Source organism: Triturus cristatus, chromosome 3_2, assembly GCF_964204655.1.
Source record: "Triturus cristatus chromosome 3_2, aTriCri1.1, whole genome shotgun sequence".
NCBI lineage: Eukaryota > Metazoa > Chordata > Amphibia > Caudata > Salamandridae > Triturus > Triturus cristatus.
The window spans coordinates 27,986,313-28,006,760 of NC_140584.1; the positions used below are offsets into that span (position 1 = coordinate 27,986,313).

The 20,448-nt window shown below is 46.6% G+C and overlaps 1 protein-coding gene across 3 annotated transcripts in view; it reads left to right on the forward strand.

Annotated features, from left to right (window-relative positions):
- The first annotated feature begins 7,721 nt into the window (after positions 1-7,721).
- The window catches only part of TMEM45B (transmembrane protein 45B), a 333,246-nt gene continuing 320,519 nt past the window's right edge, over positions 7,722-20,448 (forward strand). The window contains exon 1 of one of the 3 annotated variants that reach the window (XM_085647203.1): positions 7,722-7,874. The gene's annotated coding sequence lies outside the window, so the exon portion shown is untranslated. The remainder of the gene's footprint in view (positions 7,875-20,448) is intronic. The other 2 variants (XM_085647200.1, XM_085647202.1) reach the window with 2 other exon arrangements.

Consider the following 20,448-nt stretch of genomic DNA (forward strand, 5'->3'; position numbering starts at 1 on the left):
CACAAATGGAAAAAATGCTCTGCTTCGTGCCCAGGAAGTGGAATTCAGGAACTCAGCGCTACTCCACGGATCGCGAGGTGTCTGAATTTCGCAAGCTCCGCAAGTGGAGCAGATTTTGCACCTTGGCCTAGTTTTGACCCTGCTCCACATGAGAACAGTCAGCCCTGAATTGCCAGGCCAGGTCCTCCCTGGACCAAAAATAAGCATCCTGGGACCGGTTTCGGGGTATCACCCCTCATCAGCCTAGCTGGCTTGAATTTAGTGGCACAGTGAGCACAGGACCTACGTCTGTGCATACCCTTGCCACTTAGGGCGACAAAAGCATAAAGAACAAATGATGAATGGAATGCTGAACAGTGCAAACATTCATTTCCAGTCACAGAGATCTGAGTTCAATCCATCATTTTTTTGCTCACCACGCCACCCCAATGTGGACCCAGCCCTATGCAAATCAGTCTCACCCAGATCTTTGTGACTAGGGGTGAATGCTTGCATTGTTCAGCAGTCTGTCCATAGTTTGTTCTTTTTGGTTTGTTTCCCTATGTGGAAAGGGCATGCCCAAACGGGGGACCTGTGCTCACTGTGCCACATGATTCAAGCTAGCCTGGCTGATGAGGGGTGATACCCCAAAACCGGTCCCAGGATACATGTTTATAGTCCAGGGAGGACCTGACTTGGCAGTTCGGGTTGGGCTGTTCCCATGAGGAGCAGGGTAAAGACTGATTTGTGTGTGGCTGGGTCCAAACTGGCATGGGGGAGGAGCTGTTGTTTACCACACTTGAACATCACAAAGGATCTGCCCACCACACTCACCAAGGGTTTTAACATTAGTCTTTTGCATCTTGAGACACGCTGGGACTATGCAGGGAGGCAGGAAATTCCAAATACCTCTGAGGGTAGAGATGTTCAGAGCCCTCTCCTACTTCAAAGTTGGACCCGGAATAAATAGTGGACCTTCAGACCCAACTCTTCAATACACCTCTGGACTGTGGAAGACTCAGATGGACTGCTGTGCTGCTTTGCAAGAAGGACTGCTACTCTGCTGCCCAGCTGCCTAAGTGAGAAGTACTGGAACTGCATCTTGAACCCAGGACCACCAGAGTGACTCCAATGGCTAGTTGGCTGGCATCCTGAACATAGCCTCAGTAACAGAACAGCCTCCAACCACCTTGAACCCAGCACCTAGACTCTGCCTACTGTCAGCCTTGCCCCCCAAGTGGTGCCACCCTATAGCTGGACTCTTGGCCATGGGCCAGAAGGTGCTCTGCCAGCCCACCCATGGTCTTTTGGGCAGAACAAACACAGCGTGATGCATCTCCTCGCAGCTCCAATATGGAACCGCCGCAGTACAATGCATCCCCGATGCCAGACCGTGCTTTGCAACACGCTGTCCCCTCTGAACCACAGCTGTGCGAAGCATCTTTGACACAGGCCATTGCAAGCCCCTCGTCACGGCATCCTCATTAATGATGCAGGATGTTGCATCACAGCCCCGCAGTTTCTTCGGAACCACTGATGCGGCAAACATCTTTGAAACAGGAATCCCCATCACCAGCCTCTTGTCAACAGCATCCTTGATGACGATGCATGACTCCGCATCACAGCCCCACAGCTTCCTCTGAACCACTACTGCGCAACGCATCCTCGACACAGGATCTTGCAATGCACTGCAAACCAGAATTTAAGGTACCTTGTTCAACAGGCCTAACTTGGTCCCCGCATCCGGCCTACACGCCATTGCGATCAGCCTGAACTTTTGACTTTGTCCTGGTCCAGCAGCAACAGATAACTACAAACAGCTCTTTGTGCTTCTAGGCACTATTTTCACCAACATCTTTTCAATTGCATTTTTCCAATTCTACTAATTGGATTTTTGTTATTTTGGGCTCAAATAATTAATTAAATTGTACTAACATTTCTGAATTGGTGTGGGATTTCTCGTCTGTTGTGTTTTCACCCTATTACTATTTGAAGTGCTGCATAAATACTGAACACATTGCCTCTAAGTTAAGCCTGACTGCTTTTGTGCCAGCCTATTAGAGGTTAAGCACAGGTTAATGAATTTTAAACCATAAAACACCAGAGCACATTCAATCATTATGTCTCTAATCCAATACAAAAGTCAAAAAGGAGTAGCAATACAAGAGAGAAAAGAAATCTTTTTCTGTCTCCCACACAAGATGATCCAATTGAACCAATAATAACGTGTCCTTTCCATTAGGAGCCAAGCACAGTCCCAAATCAGGTCCTTTTGTTAGTTTTTATTTTCACTTTTCATGAAACGCAGAACAGCAGCAGCCGACGTACGTTTCGCCCCCTGGGCTTTATCAAGGCTGCAGAAAAAGACATACAAGTTGTTTTTGTACAGTGTGACAAACTTAAGGTCACAGCTCGCAATATTACATGCGAATGCCCTCCTCATGCATATTTAAATTCCGGATGTGAAAGAGCAGTTAAATTCCATATTAGATTAATAGTACCGTTCTTATTAAGTATATGATACAAGCACATGACCACTCAGTACTGAAGCACCCTATAACAGCTCCAACTTATTTGATGTGTCTATATGCCATGTAGCAGCTCTCACATATGGACACTTATATAGCCTTTTAAAAAAGGAGAAAAGAAACAGAAATGAAAGAATAGGAAAATGAAAAATGATAATTTATGCCAAAAAAGTAAAAAGGCATGCTTAGCCCTATGGCCATAATGCCGAATGTTATAGGAGTAGAAAGAGTCTGTGATTTATCTTGATGTAAAAAAGTTCACCTCCATTAGGTCCAATCCTGCAAACGTGTCTATAAATGTGCTTAAAACAAAAATAATCTGTGTACTATATAGATGTGAACTAAACCATCACCATTAATGTCATTATTGAAGTGAGGATAAGACCACCTCCATGTAGATAACCTATATATTAATCCAACTGTGAAATGAGCAACCGAGTTCACCTCTTAATGAATAATAGGCAAGACCGAATCCTCTCGAACCTGTTTTACTAGCTCAAGCTTCCGTAATAAGAAGTAACTCTGTGGAGACATAACATCATTGTCTCCTTTAGGAAGTGCAGTTTTTCGTATAACATTTTTAAAATAACCGCGTCATGAAATGGCACCAAATGCGCCCTGAAGTATAAATTAAAACAGTACAGTAATCACATGTGTAAGTTAAAAAGCAGGGCTCCTTATTATAAAATGGATTTAGTGCCAACTCGGTCGAATAAAGAAACAGCACCAAATCTTAATTTTTAGGTCTCGTCTTGCTATCGCGTAAGCGATTGCAAAGCGAGACTATTGTAAAAGGGCTTTTCAAAGTGCTCCCAAAAAAGGATTGCATGGCTAGTACGCGCACAATCACATGCATCGTGCCGCCATTCACTCCGCTTTTGGGGGCACTTCAAAGGGTCCGCTCCCCCGCCTGGAATGCGCTCCCCCGCCAAGCGCGCGCGCCACGCTCCACCGGGCTTTATATCGCTTTCACTTTCATCATAGAAGCATAGTTTTTAAATGCACAAATGGTTCTGTTCCTTCTAATCTCAGTGACTTGTTTCATTCCCGTCAGCCTGCCAGATATCCACGATGGATGGGACAGGTGTTTTTGGCCTCCATGTCCTGCTTCACAACTTGGGTGCTTCCTTTGTTTCACCCAAAACTGTGGCAGGAGCTTCTTGCGTCGATTAAACTTTCGCCAACGCGGATTATGTTCGAAAGTGTCTTAAAGACCATTTCATTGGTTTACATTTCCCACACACTGCTGCTACAAGCACTTAAGTTAAGGGGCAAAACCTGATTGCTCCCCCATACATTAAACCTGCAGAACAAGCCTAGCACCTCCACTTTACAGCATTGGACTGTCGCACAGAAACACACACTCAAACACGCACGCGCACACACACACACACACACACAAGCAAACATCTGCACACACGCTGAAAGACACAAGCACATACGCACTCAAACACACATCACGTACATGCACACTCAACACATCCATTCACCTCACCCCCTCCGTGCAGCCTCTGATGGTCTCTGATTTATGCCGTGTTTACGTTTTTCACCGATATCGACCAGGCCAAAGCGGAGTCTGGCGTAGCACTTGTTTACATTTCATGGGGGCGCTTTCCACCAATTAATGGTGCTGTGTATCTTTAATGTCAGGGGGGGTGGCTTGGTCAGTAAATTGGAAGGGGGGGCGCTTCAGATTTCCAACAATCACGATGCCATAAAATATTAAAATACATTCCTGGTGAAATCCGCCAGACATCTCAACCATACCCGACAGAACATAGCTGTACCCTACTATTTTTTCACAGAATACATTTATTAGGGGGGAGGGGTGTAACATCCCCCTCCACCCCCAGCACCTTACAGATGACCTCTCATCGCCCAACACCAGGCCTGAGAAAGCCACACCACACACCGCTGCTACAAGCACTTAAGTTAAGGGGCAAAACCTGATTGCTCCCCCATACATTAAACCTGCAGAACAAGCCTAGCACCTCCACTTTAAAGCATTGGACTGTCGCACAGAAACACACACCCAAACACGCACACGCGCACACACACACAAACATCTGCCCACACGCTGAAAGACACAAGCACATACGCACTTAAACACACATCACGTACATGCACACTCAACACATCCATTCACCTCACCCCCTTCATGCAGCCTCAGCGTTACCACGTGCCCCACATTCCCAGCCTACACGACTCTGTATAAACAACCCCCCCCTCCCCCCCTCCAGAGCGTGACTAGCAAGGCCAGGCCGCCACTGGCCCCTGCTGCAAGAGCGGACCCTGGCCCCAGCCCGGCCTTGGGGAGGAGTCATGCTCAACACAGGAGTGTCTTTAGGAGGGGAGGGGGGGGTCAAGGGCCTGCTGCCCTGGTTGGGGGGGATGGGGGCTGAGATGGCTTCCACTGGGTTTATTATTTATTTATCTGTGAGTTTCATATAGCGCTGGCTAGATCCGAGGGTGTCAGAGCGCTTTACAAAACATAGCATTGAAGGAAAGTTCTTTGTAACTAACAAAGCCCTCGAGTCCCAGGGCCCCCTATATACATACAGTTTATAGTTCTCTGCATCAAAGCCCGTCCCTCCTCTGCTTATTAGAGTTGAGGCGTGAAGACTTGTAGCTGCTCAACTTTAACAAGCATTTGCAATGCAATAGGTCACGCATTTGTGAGAGTTTAAGCTATTGGCATTGTAAATGACAATGCCTTATATATATGTTTTAAAAACCAACACGTAAATAAAAGGCATTACCATTTACAATGCCAATAGCTCAAACTCTCACAACATCGAGGCTTATTGCATTGTAAATGCTTGGTTTTTTACTCTATTTAGTGCTGGTGATGCCCGTTGTGACAATGTTTGTTTGCACTCCCAATGACCACCACCAGTGGATTCCCTCACCACCACCCTTTAACAGTGCCCCTCAAGCCTCCATAACTGCAGTGGGACTGAACAGAGTTTTTAAGTGATCTCTGGTCCGCCAGCCATTCAGACGATACCGCGGTATTGTCAGAGAGGTGAGAATTGGGCCTCTGGCTGAGTTCAAAGTTCCGCGGTAATCTGAGCTGCGCGTTTCATCTAATTAGACCAGGCATTCTTCTCTGCCTGGGGCTGCAGGGTTCCCATTTCATGGACCAAACTGATTATTGCATGTGCCACCAGAGTCAAATCTACGCGAGTAAGTCAATAAATGTAGTACAACCCGCATGTATACGTTTGATGAACGCTCGTCGGCTGTTGACATATGATAAACGCTATGGGGTGGGTGGACAATGATTAAGAACCAACCCCTCTAGAGGGACCATTAAACCCACTCTTTTCCAAGGCTTCAACTGGCAAATGCCTAGTTCCTTTAATGTGTGCTGTAGAGTCTGCTGCACACCGTGCTACTTACTGTCAGTAGTGAGCTGTGGTAGTCCTGATTTTATATTCACAGAGCTTTTGTGCAGCGTAAGGTATGATTGGCGGGAATACCAACATGAAAGTAATACCACAAACAATGTATTTAACTTCGCTGAACCGCACAACGACCAATGCACCCCAACAGCCTGTTAAAACTAACAGTGTTGTAGCAAGAAAGCCATTGGCCTTCATGCAAGCAAATAAACTGTGATTGACTTTACCGATAATATAGTATAAAAAAAGGCAGGCATGATTTGGGGCCAGTCTTATACCTCAGGACCCAGGTACCACTGCTGCACTAATGATAGCTAAACCTGTGAACAGAAGTAAACAAGTTCTGTGGCACACCTGTTCGTTGTGGACTAGTTTGGAATACACAGTGATCCTCATGTTGTGTATTATGTACAAAGTCCACAAGTAGGGCTATACATAGCAGACACAGCACTTTAGAAGTGAGAACGAAAAAGCATGCAAAGCGTGCCCTCTTACAGACAGTGGAAGAGGTGATGTTTTTAGCAACGAAAAGCTGAATGGGTTTCTGAACTCAGCTTTTCAGGTGGATGCGTAACTTTTAGCATGGTTGTTTCAGATAAATTGTTGCGAACCGCACCGAAGTTCTGTATCTGGGGGACAGAAAACATGGTCAACTTTCAACAATGTAAAGAGGGGCAGCGGCCCCACTACGTTTACATATGCACCAGAAGATGAGTCTGCAGCCTGCACCTTCGAGGTGGCTGCTCACAGTGACTTCAAACATGCGCACCACAGCCTAAGACTCCCCCTCTAAAAAGGAACTGCGCTGAGCAAAGAAGAAAGCAGAGGAGGCACAGCGCCAATGTTTAAGCAATGTGTAACTTTTTTTCCTTGATTGTTATGAGGGAAAATGGAACCATATTTATGTTGGACATAAATTGTTGCGAATAGCACTCAAAATCTGTATGTGAGGGGCTGGAAGCCTGGTCAACTTTAAACAATGTAAAATACTACGTTTATAGGTGCGGAAGCGCAGAGACAGGAAGGTACCTTGAGATATTACACCATCAAAAACAAACATTTGCAATGCAATAGGTCTCCCATTATAAAAGTTTGAGCAGTTGCCATTGCTAATAATAATGCAACACTAGCTATTGGCATTGCAAATGATAATGGCATTTATTTATGTGTTTGTTTTATAAAATAGATAAAAAAGGCACTTTCACGAACAATGCCAATAGCTTAAACTTTTGCAAATGCGAGAACTATTGCATTGCAAATGCTTGTTCCTCCTAGTGACTCTTTTCAAAAGACAACAACCCTTTCATCCCTTTTTCTTTCCGTGACGAAGCACGTTGAAAGATATTTATTTTTTAGGGAAGATGTTTTATTAGTTTGCAACCGTCAAACAAACATGGCCAAACCTTCGGAAAACCAAAGTACTGGAAACTGGAGTTACTGTATGTAGGAAATTGGGTTACTGGTTGGTTGGTTAGTTGGTGGGGGCCCACACTCAATCAGCAACCTCAGTTCTGACAAGGTGAAGTCCCAAGCAACCCCACATTACCCTCACCTTGTTCTCCAAATTCACTCTCCCAGTGCTCGGTGATTAAACAAAATGCCGTATTTAATGAGCACCAAGCCGTATTTAATGAGCACCAACACCTCGGTTTTCGTTTCCCAATTCAAGTTACGCCCCGCAACCATTCACTTATTCCCCGGAGTCCTCTCAGGTGCTATAACATCACTTGTCGGTTATTCTCACCTCACCTTGGTGGTCATTCTCACCGTCCCACAGATATAGCCCCTCCCTGTTCCTCTTCTCTGATCCGATCCTTCCTAATCCTAACACAACCGACTCCTCTCAGTCTCAACCCCATGCCACTCCCCCGGTGACGCTACCTAACTATCCAGCGGCAGGTGAGCCGGGGAGCAGGTTCCAGGGACCCAGATCCGGACGAAGCCGCGCACGTAAGAGCCAGAGGTGAGTACTGTTGTCACTTTACACGAGATATGGGGCTGCAGAGACCACTGCCGTGGTGGTAAGCGCATTGGTGGAGGCGAGCGAGAGGCTGCCTGGCCGCGGGCGGGAAGGGGTTAGATGAGCAGGCGTCGCGTACATCCCTCCAAGGCTTGGAGGGATGTACGCGACGCCTGCAAGCTCATGACTCTTCGATATGTTCGTCTCTCACGTTTCCTTCCCTACCTAATCTGCTTTACTCCCTTACCTACTACTTTGTCTTCCTCTTCCCCCACACCTTTATCACCTTCTTCTCACTGCTTAGCACATTCTCACTTCTTTGTAAATTAACTGCATTCACCTATATATCTACTCCGCCCGACCCACTACAGCTCTCCTAGAACAGTTCCCATTCTGAAGCCCATCTCCCTTTCCAAACCTGTCGCTAAACGAACCTTGTACTTCGGGACCCCTCCCACCCCAGGCCCCCGCCCGAACGTTCTACTTCTGTGATTTCCGAGCGCCCATGATGTCACGACTCTCGTCTTGTACCCAATGTTGCTGTCTGCTGACTTCATGACGGTGATACGATTCCACATCGGGGTGGTCCCTCCGGGTAGCGCTACTTTCCGTTACAAAGCTCCTCCCCTCATCCGCCCACCGCCCCGCCTTCTCCGATCAATAATGGCACCACGCGTGTCGCTCCGCTCGCCCCCATAAATCAGTTCAGTGAAAAAGATAAAACAAACACACTGCCTGTTCGCAAACATCAGCAAAGGTCTCGTTTGTGTTTCTACAACAAAAACAACGTACAACATAACTCGGATTTCGTGCATCAAAGGGTTGTCCAGTTCTCACTTTATAGGTGAACTGCTGTTTTTGTAAGCAGTTGATTAAGAAGTCTTTTTTTGTCTGTATAAATCACTTGTCTGCTCTGTTTTGACATTTATAATCGTTCTCTTCTCTAGTAATGATGAGTTATACCGTCTGTTGGTTTTAGAGGCTGCAGGTGTCAGCTGTGCACCTGTTGACTGGGCGGTGCAGGGGTAAGGTTTAACACCTGCGCGAATGTTGTGATTCAGAGTGGATTGCACAAAAATGTCCAGGTTCAAAAGCTATAAACTGACGAGAATTGCACAAAATACCCAGCACTTGTACCAATAAGCAGCCAGTGTACCTTGTACTGACTTCCTGATCTGTATCAGGGAGCTAATAATTATGCCACTGTGCACCTGCGTAATAACAAGGGCTTTATCTCCGCTTTTTTGGCTTAAAAAGCCAAAGAAGCGGAGATAAAACTATCACCCTATTTAAATGAGGGTGCTAACATGCATAATCGCATGTTGGCACCCTTTTTCCCAACGCCTCCCTTTGCATCTCAGATGAGATGCAAAGTGGGCGTCACTGGGCGTACCCCGGATGGACAACCTTGCAAATATCGCTGATGTTCACATCGCGATATTTACAAGGCTGCCCCAGCATTTTAGCACACGTTAGTTTTTGGAGAAAACAGCTAACGTCTGCTAAAATGCAGACTTACCTATCCCCAACATTGGGGTGGATTATGCTGATACGACCCTGTGGGTCGTATCAGCAAGGTTATCGCCGCATTGCAGGGAACATCGCTGGAAAACCAGCGATGTTCCCTGCAAAAGGGCGATAACCTCGCGATCTCTGGAATTTTTATCGCCCTGGAGAAACGCGTTGTTAATAACGCGCTGCCATGGCGATAAATTCCAGAGATAGCTTGCGATAATAAAATTATCGCTAAGCACGGCCAGCGATAATTATCACTGGCCATTGATAATATGCCCCTAAGTCACTGAGTCCAACACGTACCAGCGACTCGTATCCCGCAGCAAAAAAATGTGGGCTTCCAGGTATACAGACATGGAGAGTGGTCCGGAGGAGAGGTGTGGCTGACTTGGGACTTTTACTGCAGCTGAGGATAGATGTGCAAGAAAGTAGTGCGCCCACCTGGGCACTACCATACGCGCCGTGGGGCCCTCCCCCTGGGATCCACCCATGGCTTTGCCCCAAGCATAGACAGAGACCGTCTTGGGGTTCTCTCGGGATGTAGCGCCCATTTAATTCATTTGCTGGTTTAGCTGCAATTTCGCCAATAACATTTTTCAACAGCAAGCACAGAGAAACAGAACACTGTAACAGCAGAGAGCTTGCCATCAACCGGTATAAACAATCTGAAATGGATATGAATCAGAGCCTGTACATGAAAACAAGCTTTACATATACAGCAGGTAAGGCTACTGCTTCCGTCCCCCTTTAGGCGGTCGTCACTGGGGCCAAAAAGTAGATGTACCAAAATGGCATAAAGCGCACCAATTCCAACGTTCGTCAGAAGAAAACCCAGGGAACCACTTTGCGGCACTGTCCCTGCCAGTGGCACCTCGTGGTCCATTTCCAGACTCGCCTCCAAAATGGCAATAACTTGGGGCATACTAGGGGTAGAACTTGAGGGTCTGCACTGCCGGCAGGTCAGCCCCCATCTCCAACCAGCCCCCTGCCCCAGCTCAAGTGAAGGTTCAGGACCACCAACAGGTCAGTCCTCCCCATTGAGTGAGTCCACAGCTCAAAGCCAACTCTCTCACCGAAAACATAAATAGCCAGAAGGGAATACTCAATGTGGGTACATTGTTGTTTTCAGCTTATCGTTCACTGCAGGGCACGGAGGTTACTGGCAAACGTGCCCTCCCCCATCATAGATGCCGCTGCTACCTCAATGGCTCCCAGCACTGTCTGAATGTTGGTTGAGCCCTTTGTGAGACAGGTGCACTCCATCAAGAGTAATGGATCCCCCATGCCTGGCTGCAGGATATCATAACTGATACATTTAATAGGAGTGTACCTTAATAGCTTCTGTACTGTGTGATTGAGCTTCGGAACTGACTTATTCATTGTGACACCTGCTGCACCATTGAGCCAGATGGCACATGGTATGACCTCTGACCAGAAAATGAGGGTGTTTGGCACCTTAGATCTCAGTTTGGGTAATGCCACGAAGAGGTGATCCTTGACTTCTCGTCTACCACTTGAGCACATATTACCTCCAGCATTCAATATGATGATTTCTGGAACCAGGTTGACCCTGATAACAATGCTTCTTAAAACACCGCAGGGAAGTGTAGAAGTTTAAGCCCCCAACTCCTAGCTGGTAATGCTCCAAACCTGCTGTCCTTTGACCCATCTCCATGCCGGATACCCAAAACCTCTCCCCTGCTCTGCGAATAATGACGTGCCCACACCAGCAAATCCTTAACAGCACTGCAAGAAAAGGCAAACAATCGATTACATATCTGAAAGTGTCAGTACCTCAGTCAAATTGCTATTGCAGATATCACATAGGTGGAGACTGTTTGTCTGGGGAAGGAGTAACGCTGCGTTATGCTAAGTGTTGCCTAACATAGCGCTCAAAGCAGCTGGACCACCATCAGCCCACCAACCAATACTGCAGCCAGTGTTGCCGCCCCAATCCTGAATGAATGTGAAGTGGAATCAGTGGGAGAAATGCCCAGCCATGCAATGGCACAGCGGCATACTAGGGTAAACTGGGAGGTCATACAGGGGGTGTAGTATGTCCTTGGGACCCGCCAAATTCTTGGCTGCCCAGTCCAAGAACTTACTGAGGTTTCAAAGTGAACACAAGCAATGGAGCAGCCCATCAGTATATATCTGTAAAAGTGACATTTCACTTTGACAGTGAAACCCAGGCGAGGAAAGTCATCTGAGTGCATGGGCAGCAGCCAGAAAGCAGACTCTTTGTCGGATTTTGCCATGAGGGCTCCAGTATCCAGCTTCTGCATCATCAAGTGGGGTATACTGGACTACACAGAAGCCCGGATCTAGACTGTCTTTGATGGATCGGCCCTCAGGAGAGAACAAGTTGTGGATGAGGCAGAACTTGCCCACCTCCTTCTTGGGGACCAAACCGAGGTGGAGCATAATTAGTGCTCCATCGGTGGCGCATCAAATGGGCCGACACCCCTCGCCATCCGCTGTTCTTGAGGATCGTCTCCTTGGCCATTTCAGGTGCTAACAGAACAGATTTCTGGTTCCAGGCAGAAAAGGGAAGTGGCAAGGTATTCAATGGAATGTGAAAACAGTCTCTAAATCAATAGTACAGACTCTGAGCATCTTGTGGATTATGGTATCTCCAAAGCAGATGAGCAAGCACATACAAACGTATAGGAGATGCTGCCTTTAGCTGTGGGGATTCCGTGGGATTTACCTACCTGATGTTTGGCTTCTTGAATGCTCCTGGAGACTACAGAAGGAGTAAATATGCTTGAATCTGCATGCCACTCTTTGGAACACTTGTCTCTGTTGTACAGCAATTTATTTATTTATATTTATTTTTTGAACTTGTAAGACGCAACAGCTACCCAAAAAGGGTTTCCCGGCGCCGAGATACAGCAAAAAAAAATGTCAGGGGCGAATACTAGCTATTCTAGTTATTGTTCGAATAACCAGGTCTTAACATTTCTTCGAAACCTGACATAGTTTTCCTCTTTTCGAATGAAAGGAGGGAGTGCGTTCCAGAGGGACGGACCAAGGTAGGCAAACGATCTGCCTCCCATTCTTGCCAATTTAAATCTCGGAACACAAAAATTGGAATGTGATTGTGAACGAAGACTACGCTTGGGGATGTAAGGATGGGCCAAAGCTAGAAGGTATTTAGGCGCCGTACCTACCTTGATTCTGAACATATATGTCAGGGCTTTAAAGCGGATTCTGCTTTCAACCCTGAGCCAGTGAAGTTCCCGGCGATAGCTTGAGACCCCGGAGTTTTTAGGAATTTTGCACAGTAAACGGACTGCGGCGTTCTGAACAAGTTGCAGTCGACTGACTACTGCTTTATTTGACCCGAGATACAGAATGTTACCATAGTCAAGCCGGGATGTGATGAGGGCATTGACTACAGTCTTCTGAGTAGAAGGGGGCAGCATCCAGATAATTTTCCTCAACCGTTTGATGATGGTGAGGCATAGACCAACAACTTTATTGGCCTGTTTACTCATGGAAAGGGCACTGTCCAAGATGAAACCCAGGTTGCGAACTTGCGTCACTGGGGTGGGAAAAGCGGCCAACTGGTCAGGCCAGTGAGAGGGATTCCAGAGTTCTTGCTGTTTTCCTAAGAGAAGAACCTCTGTTTTGTCTCCATTAAGCTTTAATTGGTTTCTAGTCATCCAATTAAGGATGTTTTGAAGCCCAAGTTTGAGGGGAGATGAAGAAGACGGACCTGGTTCGGATAGGGAAAAAATAATTTGGGAGTCATCGGCGTAAGTCATAAGGGAGAGTCCGGATTCTTTGGCTAAATCAGCTAGGGGTCTGAGATAAATATTAAAAAATAGTGGACTCAGTATAGATCCCTGAGGCACGCCGTGGGGGGCATTGAAAAAGTCAGAGCAGGCCATAGAAGATGTTATTTGGAAAGTCCGGTCTCCCAAAAAAGAACGGATCCATTCCAGCGCTTTACCCCGGACACCATTTCTATACAATGCCTTAATGAGAATTTCATGGGATATGGTGTCAAAGGCCGCGCTCAGGTCTAGGAGCACGAGCGCGACCGTCTGACTTTTATCAAGGAGATTACGGATGTGTTCCGTGACTCCAAGAAGAGTGGTTTTAGTCGAGAAACCAACTCGGAAACCAGATTGTGAGGGGTGCAAAAGTACGTTATTTTCGACAAAGGTGGATAAAGCCGTGTGGACATGTCTCTCCAAGCACTTGGAGAAGGCAGGGAGCAGGGATATGGGTCTATAGTTTGCCAAACATTCCGGATTAGCTGTAGGCTTTTTTAACAATGGCGTAACCATAGCGTGTTTCCAGAGAGTCGGGACTGAGGAGAGTTCAAATGAAGCATTGAGCGTATCAACGATAACTCCTAAGGACTGGTCATCAAGTTGTTTAATGATTTTAATCGGGATGGGATCCCTGGGGGAACCGGACTTAGTGTTTTTAAGTATGGTTTTCATTGTATCTACCGTAATGAGGGGCCAGGCTTCCAAGGTATTTTCACCGAAGGAGGCATGTTCCAAATCAATAAAAGGGGGAGATACGGTATTGTTGGTGTTTATGTCCCTGATGATTTTCTCAATTTTCTCAGAAAAGAAACATGCAAGATCTTGGCATTGTTGCGAGTTAAGTGGGGGAGCCAAGGCTGTGGTGTGTGCGCCAGCTAGATCCTTGACCAGGTTAAACAAAGTTTTCGACTTGTTTGTTGCTTCCGTGATAGAATGGGAAACAAAAGCTGCACGTGTTTTTGCACAGGCAGTGTGATATAGATTCCTGGCCTCGTGATAGATGTTTTTAGCTTCAGGGGCGTAGTCTTTGCGCCATTAGCGCTCCAGTGCCTTGCATCTTGATTTTTCAATTTTTAGAAGATCATTAAACCATGGAGCAGGATGACGGTGTCTATTTCCTATAATAGAAGTGGTAGATAAACAGTAGTCAGCAGCATCGCTGAGCCATTTGTGAGTGGCTTCCGCCAGGCTGTTCATGTTATGGACCTTCCTAGGAGGATTTTCGTGAAGTGCCTCATTTAATTTGGCCATTTCAAGTGACTTCCAATTTTTCCTCGACATAACAGAAACGTCGGGTGTTGTGAAGGCGGTAGGTAGAAGATTTATACTCAATTCTATTAAATAATGATCCGACCAACAGATAGGAGACGTATTGTGCCATTTGAGCTCGGTAAAGTTAGAAAAAATGGGGTCAAGCAGGTGACCTTTATTATGAGTCGGTCCAGTATTAATTAAGGTCAAATTTAGGGCCTTCAGATCATCAAGTAAGTTAGCGCAAACGGGAATGGATGGATCCTCCAAATGTAAATTTAAATCTCCAATGAGTGAAATTTTTTTAGATGCAATATAGTAAGGAGTAATATAGTTGGCTAAGTTGGGTGCCCATTTGGAAGAATTTCCGGGGGGCCGGTATAACAATATGCCGGACATCGTACAGTTCGGATTCAGGGATATTTTGAAAAAACCAGCTTCACAGTCAGGGATGGTATTTTGTTCTAAAGTACACTTCAAGTCTCTATCAAAAATGATAGCTATTCCACCTCCTGACTGGTTTTGTCGGTCAATCCTAGTGATAGCATAGTTTGCGGGGAGGGCAGTAGCCACGTCAGGGCCCGCACTCTCCTGCAACCACGTCTCCGTCAAAAAGAGGACACTAGGATTTGCCTCCAATAAGAGGTTGAAAAGGTCCAGTCTGTGCTTGGGTAGTGAGCGGCAGTTCGTACTATAAAGCACGTATTTCTTTCCCTCAACAATACGATGTTGTTTGTGTTTCCTATGTCTCCTAACAGCATCAGGGAAAGGTTGAAGGATGGTAGTGGTAAGTTTGCACTTGTTACAGGAGGCAACTCCAGTACTATGGAGATTGAGTGTGGTGCAACTTGGGTTAGGAATTGGGCGTAGCGCTCGTAGTTCCATCGAGGATCTTACCAGCTTCTTGAGGGCGGGGGGAGCATAGCCTTCTGCCCCATGCCCCGTACTGGCCCGGACGGGCACAGACGGGCTAGTCTTTGGCGTGTCTTCGGCGTGCTGAGGGCGTGCCCGCTGCGCTCGTCCGCTGCGCTTCCAAGGCATGTGCATAGTAATGGGGAGGGGAAGGGGGTGTGGCTAGCTGCGAGGGGCGTGGCCCGGTGTCTCGAGGGTGGCGATGGCGGCTGAGGACTCGCCCTTCCCACACCAGCACTGGCTCAGCAGTACGGGGAAATGTCAAGCCCAAAAGCACCAGAAGCAAGGTAAAAAACAATAAAACCAGAACAATAGTAAAATACAGCAATGTGCAAAGAGCGCGTTTTACAAGTTTAAAAAGTTAAGGAGCGACACCCCCGGCTTCCGCCTCAAGGGTAGCTGTCAAGAAGGCAATTTTCTTCTTCTTCCCATACATTCCAAATAGACCCGATTCAGACGAGAGACCCTTGATTTTTGAGCCAAAATTGACTTTATTTAGGTTTGTATTCCGCCTGAGGGTGCCTCTGCTGCTATAAAAGTCAGTGGGGAAAATACATTGTCCTTATTATTCGCATGTTACATTTTGTTTTATCTCAAACATTCCTCTTTTAAAATGTTGGCATGGATGTCTTTGTTGAGCTCCTGCCATGTGCTACCTAACATCTCCCTACAAGCCCATTATGGACAAGGATGTGCCTCACTTACACCTCCATAAATACATAAAGCTCGGCTCCACCCCTCCCACCCCCAAATACTGCCTTTCCCAGACTAAGCTACTGCCTACTGTTCATGTTTCTGGATTCTAGTAAATGGTGGCTGTAAACGTATCCACACTGCTTTCTGTCATGTTTACTTCCGTGCCCAGTCAAGGGCCATCGCTGTAACTGCAGCATGCATTTTCTCTCATTACAACACTGTTTAGAGTATGTAGAATTAGAATTTGTTTACTTACTGGAAACAACAGGGCTACGTACAGAAAACTATTTGGGTGAAATGAGGCACATTACAGACCACTAACTTCTTGTATGTGTGAAAAAGGCAGCTTTATTGAAACAAGTGCGTATCACATAAACCTCCTTGACCTATAGCTTTACAGAACTAAATCCTCACTATACATTAAAAACACCTACATTCCTCCTCCACCTCCTCTAATCTTACTCCCTGTATAAATACCCTTCAAACTTTAACATGGCAACCTACAGTACATTCTCTGATTGTCTTATTCTAAACTTCACCTTCTGCTTGACAGTGAACTAATTAACCTGTGCTCAACTAGTTATTCCTATGACATAATATTTTAACTCAAGGACTTCTGATATAGTTCCATCCCATATTTTGATAGATGTACACCATCGTTCCTGAACAACTTGACTTCCTTGTAGCTCATGTCAACATGCCTACACCTGCCAGGTCATAGTCCCCACAAAACCGATGCATCTCTCTGTTCACCTTCCTCCTTGATTTATCTATGGCTGATGGCTTGGCCGCACCACTCCAATATCTCCTAGGTATAAACTCTGTCCATGCTACAAAAACAGCCTTATAGTTCAAATGGCATCTCCCTCAAATCCTATTTCATTGACCTTAAGAGTGCCAAACCTGTCTCTACCCCATGTCATTCTCCTCTGAGGGAATCATCAGAATACCTGGGCAAGTATTACTCTGCATAATCATTGTAAGCTTGTGTTGAAAACCAAAATTCCTATCACATACACTCCTCCCTGCAGCCCTGGCAGCCCGCTTTACGAAAGAAAGTCTGACAATCCACACTGACAAGCCAGCAGCCAACGGGCCTGCAACCAAACCTGAAAAAGAAAAAAGTGTGAACACATCATCCATCTAGCAGTTATCTCCTACCACTTCACTAGTCCTAACATACTTTTGAGAACAGTCCGGTGACCACCTACGTAGCCCAATTATCTGTTCCCTAGACCACACATCTTACCAGCCTCCATTGCTGCCCCAAACCAGAAAGAATGAGTGCCAACAACTGTAGCCACCAGCTTTGTTATTGTCTTTCTCCAGACTAACAATTGAAAAGAAGTGACCCAATCCCCTTAGTGGTGTTGGAACACAACCCCTTCCAGTGTTCTCGCTTGTGCCCTGATCTTCTTGCCCCATGCCACAGGGTAAGCCTTCTCCTCATGACACTACAAAATAACTGACGACCCTTTCAACCTCTGGCTTGTCTTTGACCTCAGCAAACCTAGTGTATCCCGACCTCTTAAGAGTTCGAACACTCTAAAATTCCAAACAAAATTCACGTCATAAGTGTGGAAGAAATAACATTGTCAAGGTGAGAAAAACAACTCTGGCAGATCCTGAATCACCCTGCAAAAAACCTGCCAAGAAAGAGACTTCCTCCTAGTACCCGACTTCCCTCATTCCCGAGCCCAATCGTCTAACATTTTCTTGCCCAACTCCCCAGCCAATGGTAGATAACCCCACAAAAACTTCCCCATGAATGAAATGCCTGTCAAATTCCCTGTGATTGTTATTCTGGAGAGGCTTTATTCTGTCAGTCGTTAGCTGAATCGACCCACATCCCCAACTCTGACCCGCTCAAAAACTCGCTCCAAGCCTGGTCATAAGCTTCATGTGTGGACGCCACCAAGGACCCCCCTACCCATTGACACATGCTCTGTCCCCTTTTGTCCATAACTCTGGAGGTATATGAGTTCTGCCTCTATCCACCTCCATGGCCAGCCCCTGGAACCTCTCCCACAGCGAATGAGACAAAGCATCTGCAGTGTCATTGTCCATGCCCGGTATGTGCTTGGCTTTAAACAAAATGTCCTATTTCATACATTCCAGCATGAAAACTATCAACAACTTGAGGACCTATGTGTCTTTGCTGACTGTCAACTACTTGAGCCACAGCCATGTTATATATCTGAAAAAGTACTTTCGTATGTTGCAGCGAATGTCCTTACAGTGTGACAGACACCGCTAGTGGAAAAAACTCTAGAAATGCTAGTCTCCTTCCCCCTCTTTTCCAACAATCATCCCATTCCTCTGCACACCGGAGACCCTGTCAACACAATCCAAAACCTATGCCGCTTGAGGTATCAGAATAAATCTGAACATTCCAGTCAAAGGCTTGTGGTGCTGTGCTCAGAATGTCATGAAAGGAGTTCAAAAAAACGTGTCACATCCGCCGATCCGTTTTTACCCCTGCAGATAGTCTCACATGCTGGTGTGGGAGGGAAAGCCCTGGTAGCATCAAACCCAGCCTCCTACAGAATGTCCTGCCTGCCCTTACGACCCTCGAGGTAAAATTGAGGTGACCTAAAAGCGCCTGCACCTCTCTGACTATGATCAAATGTTTTGTCATCATCATGACTAACAGTACCTGCATCAATAATTTTTTGTCCAATGGAAGGCGTATTATCATGGCAACCAAATTAAACTAAATTCCTATAAAGGATATGATGGTCACCGGATCCACAGTTTTTTGCTTGTGCCTATGACCTCCCGTAAACTTGCCAGCAGCTGCTGTCAGTCTCTGTAACCGGAGTCTGTGACTAAGAAAAAGTAATCAAGATAATGTACCACCTTCTTGTGACCCATTGCTTTCATGAAAAGCCACTGTAAAAAGTGCTGAATCTCTCAAAGAGCATGAGTGAAAGTGAGCAAGCCACCGGGAGTGCTTTATCCCTGTACCATGCCTCTTCAAATTGAATATCTTGCAAGTGAAAATCATCTGTGTGGACGGGAAGTAACCTAAAGGAGGATTTGTTTTGCATTTGCTATTTAAGCTCCCGGTCCTGCCTGCTCCACAATGGCCACCGCCACATCCACTGAGAAATAAGACACATACGCAAACTCTGCCCCACTGAAGTCTTTGACTGATTTAGCCTTCTGTCGCTGATAGATGTTGGATGAGCCTAAATTGCCCTATCGGGGAGACAAATCCTCCATTGGCCCGCTGTGGAAAAGTCCTGCCGTCCTCCCTTTTTGTATCTCCTTCTGTAGTTTGACCTGTGGATGTGCTTTCACTGACTTCAAGTTTTCAGCCCAATGCCTTACCCACGGACCTGTGTAAACCACTTTGACCCCCCCCCTGCAAGATACAGGCATCCTCCCTGTTAGGGTAGTGACCCAACCAAAAGGTAAGTCTATCTAACTTACTCCACGTACAAGCTTTGAACTTGAGTCCCCTGTGCTCCTCTCCCCCAACTCCTGATAACCTCCTGTGCTGGCCACTTCTACTCCCCCTGACTTCTGTTGCCATTGTGGATTGTGGGCTCCACGCTGGGCCCCAGATGTCCCCCCCCCCAGTGCTCCTATAGCAGTTGACAGGGGGTGCCTCCCTGGACACTTGGAGCCCTCGTCTCTGAATTTACAATGCTCCCTGGTGCAAATCCCCTTGTTGAAATCCCAACAGCCACCTTGTGCGCCTCCCTGGCCCTTACTGGAATTTCCCACGCCTCCTTGGGTGGGATGGGCCTGAAAGGGCCAATATACTATTGACAAGCCACTTGCTGTGTATGTGATCTTGCTACATTTTGCAGAATCCATTGATTGCTGCCACAGATCCGTATCCAACGCACCCCATCTTGCTTTGGGGCCCCAAGCCATGAGTGCCCGAAATTCCTCATCATATTGTGCCCGGGCATTACCCCAAATGACATTTGTGCTTTGTATCACATCCATATACTTAAATCACGCTACAGTTCTCTCTGTGTACTTCTCACAGCAGACACTGGCGTTTATAAGGAACGCCAATGTCCAATTCTCAATGTTCATGGGTACTCTTGTGCATGTCACCAGCTCACACTCCTCTTTTGAGTCTTTAGTCGCCCTACATTATCTATGCAGGAGCATGAACATCTCCACCTTCTTACTTTTCCATATTCTTCCTTTAGTGGACACCATTACATGAGCCCTGAGTGTCTTGGTAACCCCCATGTATGGTAGTCTGGATCTTAAGCTCCTTCCTCTCTTTCCTCCTCCCTTGTCTGCCCCCTGTCATTCTTTGTGTCCTCTGCACCTACCCCAGGGATCCTGACATACCTACCCATCTGTAGTCATGCCTCCTGCTCCCACTCGGAACCTGCATCCACCCTCTCTACGCCATGACCAGATTTGACCCCATTCCCATCCCTGGGTCC